Source organism: Asparagus officinalis, chromosome 4 (assembly GCF_001876935.1).
Source record: "Asparagus officinalis chromosome 4, Aspof.V1, whole genome shotgun sequence".
NCBI classification, from domain to species: domain Eukaryota; kingdom Viridiplantae; phylum Streptophyta; class Magnoliopsida; order Asparagales; family Asparagaceae; genus Asparagus; species Asparagus officinalis.
In genome coordinates this window covers 80,518,332-80,525,527 of record NC_033797.1, presented here as the reverse complement: position 1 = coordinate 80,525,527, position 7,196 = coordinate 80,518,332, and positions in this window count along the sequence as shown.

The following is a 7,196-nucleotide window of genomic DNA, read 5'->3' as shown; positions in this document are numbered from 1 at the left end:
CATAATCGATGATAAACGACTCAAAGTATATGGTACTACATTGACCTTACTAGGATGATACTGAAGATCAATGTCATAATCCGCCATCAGCTCTAACCATCGGCGTTGCCTCATGTTGAGCTCCTTCTGAGAAAATATGTACTTCAAGCTCTTATGATTAGTGAACACCTTCACTTGATCTCCCAACAGATAATGTCTCCAGAGCTTAAGAGCAAAAATCATAGCTGCCAACTCCAAGTCGTGGGTAGGATAATTCTGCTCATGCTTCTTCAACTGACGAGAAGCATATGCCACCACATGACCATCCTGTTGAAGAACGCATCCCAATCATCTACCTGATACGTCGCAAAACACCTCAAAGTTCCCTCTCTTATCTGGTATGGTCAAGACCGGGGCTGAAATCAGTCGTGACTTTAACTCCTCAAACGCCTGCTCACAAGCGTCAGACCAGACAAACTTAATATCCTTCCTCATAAGTCACGTTATCAGCTCCGTAATCTTCAAAAAATCTCTGATGAAGCGATGGTAGTAACCAGCTAATCCCAGGAAGCTCTTAATGTCTGACACCGACTTAGGGGTAGGCTAATCCTTCACTACAGATACTTTCTTTGGATCCACTGATATGCCATCTCCTGACACCACATATCCCAGAAATGCTATACGACCTAGCCAGAATTGGCACTTACTATACTTGACGAATAGCCGATGCTCCCTCAAGGTCTTCAATACGTACCGCAAATGCTCTGCATGTTCTGCTTCACTCTTAGAGTACACCAAGATGTCATCAATAAAGACCTCCACAAACTTATCCAATACATCATAGAATACCAAATTCATCAGGTTCATGAATGTTGTCGGCACATTAGTCACACCAAACGACATCACTAAGAATTCATAATGTCCATATCTTGTCCGGAACGCAGTCTTGGGGACATCAGAATCCCTAACCTTCACCTAGTGATACCCGCTCCGCAAGTCTAGCTTAGAAAATACTATCGATCCTCCTAACTGATCGAAAATATCATCGATACGGGGAAGTGGATACTTATTCTTCACTGTCACCGCATTCAACTCCCGGTAGTCGATGCACATCCGCTTGGATCCATCTTTCTTCCCTACAAGCAATACAGGTGATCCCCAGGTTGATACACTGGGTCGTATCAAGCCTCTCTGCAAAAGATCATCCAACTGAGTCCGAAGCTCGGCCAACTCAGTCGGGGGCATACGATAAGGAGTATTGGAGATCGGAGCAACTCCCGGCTTCAAATCTATGGAAAACTCAATTGCGCGATCCGGTGGTAATCCGTAAATATCGTCAGGAAACACATCTTCAAATTCCCGAACTACAATTGGCTTCTCAGATTGCATCGCAGCTAATGTCACCTTCTTCGGTCTAGCTCTGAACTCCACAGGTCCGGCCGATGTGCTGCCACTAAGGAACTCAAACCTCGGGTGATCCGGTATCTCAAACACTACGCTCTGACGGCGACAATCAATGGTGGCAAAGAACGACCCTAACCAATCCATCCCAAATACTGCATCGAAGCTCAGCAAATTAATCACCAGAAAGTTTGCGAAGAGTTCCCTCCCGCAGATGACTACAGGGCATGCTTCATAACCACTAGATGCTACTAAGACACCACTGCCCGTGTTGATATTCCAGCCCGTAGTCAGAGAAGCTATAGGAAGAGAGTGGGTACTCACAAATCGATGAGACAAGAAACAATAGGAGGCTCCAGAATCAAAGAGTGATAAAGCAGGAACGGAAGAAACAAGAACCTTACCTATTATAGGAGGATGTAAATATAACTAACTTAGTATTCTTAAACAATCCTATCATAGTATCATTATGTAACAAGAAAATTCATATGCAATTAAGACTAAGATAAACAATTCTTACCAGTGATAACTTGATCGTTCGCCTCAGCTTCTACAGCTGACATCATGAACATCTGTCGCTGAGGTTGTTGCCTGTGTGCTTCCTGATAAAGTTGTTGCTGTAGAGGAAGAGGCCATGCTCGAGGATAGGATCTGTGCTGAGGCTGTGCTGCCGGGACTGGTCGAGGTAGAGCTAGGAGAGCTGCCCGAACTAGAGGTGGGGGTAAACGAGCCTGCTGCCGCTGCGGACAGTTCAGACTGATGTGATCGGAGGACCCACAAGTATAGCACAAACGTAAGCGTTTGCGGCCGATAAGAACACCCTCACTGAAACTGGCCTTGAGACTGCACTCCAGGGCGCTGATAAGGGTGAGCCTGCTGAAATGGCTGACGCTGAGAATGCTGCTGCCTCTACGGAGCTTGTTGTTGTTGCCTCCGAGGAGGACGCTCGACATTCCGGGTCGGAGCTGCTGGTGTCCTGTTCTGAATCAAGTGTGAATCTTCTGGTTCCTTCTGCACGCTCTCAATCTCGCGTGTTACATCCAATACGGCATCGTGAGTCGTGAGAGCCCTACCAGCCAAAGCTAATCTGATATAATTGTCCAGACCTTTCTGGAACTGGTGCTTCCTGATAGTGGGATCTGTAACCAAGTGGGGAGTATATCGGCTCAAAGAAGAAAACTCGGCCTCGTACTCGTCAACGGATCGACCTCCTTGCTTGAGCTCGACAAATCTACGTAGGATCTCATCTCGGGCCGACTAAGAAAAATACTTCCTATTGAAGCGATCCGTGAACGTCTCCCACAAAATCGGCCTCTCTAGGTGTGTCTTCTCAGCAGCCCACCAGATTCTAGCTGTATCCGTGAGCTGGACATCCACTCTGCAGGGGAAATACGAGTCACCATAAGGATAGTCTCCGTGACCTTGAGGAACTCCTCTGCTGCTAAAGGTCCCTCGGCACCAGTAAAGGAAGGAGGCTGCATATATCGAAACTCTCTAACACCAGGCTCCGAGCGAGGGGGATGCTGGTGCTAAGGCTCCTGCTACAAATGCCCAGCTAAGAATTGCTGGTTCGTCACCAGCCCCTGAATCATCGCTAAAAGCTGCTGCGGATCTGCTTCAGGCATCTGACCACTGCTACTGGATGGGTTACCATTACTACGAGTACCCACCATAGTTCTGAAGAAAACGAGGACCGAAAGGAAAACTAGGGTTAAAATCAAACAATATATTTGGAAAATAGTAACTAAAACATAGTTATTAAGATAATAATATAAAAACTTAATTATAGTCTTACGGATGAAAAATGATATGTATTTGAATCGTCCAATACATTCTTACTAGTGGGAACTCGGGACCGTGACCTGCATGGGCCACCACTAAAACCTGTCACGTCCCGCTTCCCAAAATACCGGGGAATCGGAACGCGAACAAGCCCGCGACGTATTAGATTGAGAAGAAATATATATACTGTCATTTTAACGCGAACAAGCCCGCGACGTATTAGATTGAGAAGAAATATATATACTGTCATTTTTTTTTCTTTTTTTTCTTCTCAATCCAATACGCTAAGCGTCAAATATATAAATCTCAGTCACAGGTCCCCGATCACAATAGTAAGAATATAAAGACAACCCAGAATAAGAAATAAACATATCATCAACAGATCATCCCAGACATAAAATACGGGTTCAACATACCCTTACTACAACACAGTTCAACTAGAAACTAAGAAATACATAGTCCATAATAAAAGGAAATACTAACAAAATAACCAAATCTGTCACCAACTAAAGAAAATACTATAAGAGTGTTCTATCAGCTACTACAGAAAGATAAACACATCTAGACTTCAGTTTGTTCTTCCACTCCATCGGAAGGACATTCTGGCTGGGCATACACTGGCTCGACTGCATCATCGAACTGAACCTGTTCGTCTCCTAAGTCTGACGCACACCAGAGAAAACAGGTGTACGTCAGCGTGCATGGCACGGGCAAGATCTCACGTAAACAAATAAAACGGTCTAATGACTCATACTATAATAATAATGATACTAACAGAAAAGACAACGATACATGCAACTGAAATCTAATAGTAACATACAGCTATGTGAATATAATGACTGGGTCAAATACTAACCAACCTAAAACTCAGTGGTCCACATCTCACACAGAGTCAACGCTCCTGTCATCGGATAACTGGCTGTTCACAAATCCCCTACGCGCATCCAATACCACTACACGAATCGGTTAGAGGACTACACGTAATCTGATTTCGGCCTGGTCCGAACTCAAGCAGAACTCGGGTGACTACACAAATTCACTGACTAAAGTGACTACACGAATTCACTTTAGCCCAACAAACCAACCCCAGTGACTACACGAATTCACTGGCGCGAGCCTGGAAGATACATCAACAGCTATATCCGATCACATGAACATTAACTTCCCCATCCCAACTCTTCTCGTTTTTCTAAGTCAACCATAAACCTCATTGAAACTCGGATTCACCACCTAAACTCAGTCAACACACTCACACATGTCACTAAGTCTGTTCATGACGCACGAGGCCGCTAAGTCATGAACTACTATTGGTTCTCAAACACAACAAGGAGATAATAACAACAATAATAATATGGCTACTTCTATGCAAATATATTAAAATAGGACGTAAAGCATAAAATGCAATCACAAACACAAAACGTGAACAACTACTAATAACAGGTAAGATGGAACTACAACTATCAAATAATTACACATGAAATGTCGTAATTTCCAATCGTCATGATCATAAATTTATTAATTCCAAAAAATAAATATTCTTTTTCCAAATAATTCTTTATTAATTATTTCTCATCATAACTATTTTAAAATAATCTTTTAAAATATATTCATAGTATATTTTTGTTAATTCTCTTCCGCATGAAAAGTAGCATTTTCTATTTTTATAAAGTACATTTATTTTATTTCTTTTTCGATAATATCAAAAATCTAATTATAATGCATAACTCATCATTTCATGTTCATTCATTCTCAGGTATAATTACAACAAAATTATATCTAAATGTTACTGTTCATTAATTCTTCATGTCGTACATTAGCAAATAAGCAGTGTATACAGTACAATATTTATTCAGCTCTAACCAGATAATCTGTTAGCACTACATTTGCACTATTATTTTACTCAACATTAAATAATACTACTTCAATTAACATAATCCAAAACATTACATATTCAATTTAGTCAGCATATAGACATTAGCTACCATCAACAGATTATACATAGTATTTGTTCATCATCACTCGTTATACACTTATACACACATACAAGTTTCCTTAGGATATACCCAATATAAATTTAGATATGCTAAACAGTTGTGAAGCAACTATAGTCATTCATTTTCGAGTGTTGTTTATTATGCATAGTCTACTGTTGTTCTCAGATTTCATTCATCTAACATACGAGATAATGTGCATTATAGTAGTTCATATATATTCAAATAGAAATTCTATGGAGAGGCGAGATCTTGCCTACGACGAGTCGACTGCGAGTGTGGCTAGCGGCGTCGACGCGGTTGAGTTCGTCGACGAATCTGGCTAAGGGCGACGGCGGAGGCGGCAGTAGTGGGGTTTGCCGGCGACGCGGAGGTGGTCAGGGGGTGTCGGGGGCGGCTGCAGGAGGTGGTCGGCAGCAGTCGAGGTGGAGCTCGGGGAGGGGTCTCGGGGTCGCTGGCGTCGGGCGGCGGCGAAGCCAAGGCTGGGCGGCGGTTCGTGGCGGTGGGTTTGGTCGAACAGAGAAGGAGGGAGAGGAGGAGGTGGGGGCGCTGGACTTGGGTTCTTTCGAAGAGAGAGAGAGAACGAATGAGTGGAGAGATAAGAATGAGCAGATGCAAAAATAATATATGAGAGAGAGAGAGATGGTGAAGTGAGAGATGTGACAGGGGGTTGGTTGATGAGAAGTGGGGAACGTGGGTTGGTTTTCAGGGGAGTGGAGAGATAGGAGTGAAAAATAATATTTAATAATTATTATTGTTATTTAAAACGAAAATGAATAATAAAATAATTAAATTGTTACAAAAATCCATTAAAGATATTTTAATTTACAATTAGCCAAATAAATATAAAACTTGATTGTTAAATTATTAAAAAAATCTAGAAAATTAATTAAAATATAAATATTCTCTTTAATAATGAAATTTAATATTTAAATACCAAAAAATCAATATCGAAAATTCACGATCCTTACATTCTACCACCCTTAAAACAAATTCCGTCCTCGGAATTAAATAAAAGGACGAAATATAAGAATGGATTCACTTCAATTCATATAAAGTTCACAATATTTTGCACATCCATAAATAAGGAAGGTCATACAAGGTGATTCAAATAAGATACATGACATGACAACTAAGATTCAGGAAATAAATAAGGGTATCGCTGTCGCATCTCGGACTCAGTTTCCCAAGTCGACTCTCCAGGAGAATCTGGGTGCCACATCACACGAACAAGCGAGACGGTCTTATTCCTGAGGGTCTTCTCCCTTCGGTCTAAAATCGCTACAGGCTGCTGTTCGTATGTCAAATCGGATCGCACCTCAATCTCTGAGAAATCTACGACATGACTCGGATCTCCGACGTATTTTCGCAACTGAGAAATGTGGAATACGTTATGCACTCCAGCCAGAGCGGGTGGTAATGCAAGTCGGTACGCCACCTCTCCCACTCTCTCTAATACGTCGAAAGGTCCCACATATCGTGGACTCAACTTCCCACGCCTTCCAAAGCGAATGGTGCCTCGGTTGGGGGAAATCTTCAGGAACACATGATCTCCTGGCTGAAACTCCAAGTGCCGGCGCTTCGCATCTGCCCAATGCTTGAATCTGTCCTGCGCGATGCGAAGTCGCTCCCGAATGATCCTGACTACATCAACTGATTTATCAATCAACTCCGGCCCGAAAATCTCTCGTTCGCCAACATCGTCCCAACTCAGCGGAGAACGGCACTTCCTACCATACAATGCTGCAAAAGGGGCCATTCCAATACTAGCCTGGAAGCTATTGTTGTATGCAAACTCCACCAAGTGCAAGTGATCTTCCCACGACCCATGGAAATCAAGCATACAAGCTCTAAGCATATCCTCCAAAATCTGAATGGTCCTCTCTGACTGCCCATCGGTCTGAGGATGATAAGCTGTGCTAAAACTGAGACTAGTCCCCAGACTCGCCTGTAAGCTCTTCCAGAACTCTGAAGTAAATCGGGTATCGCGATCCGAAACGATGCACACTGGAACTCCGTGCAATCGTACGATCTCCTGCAATA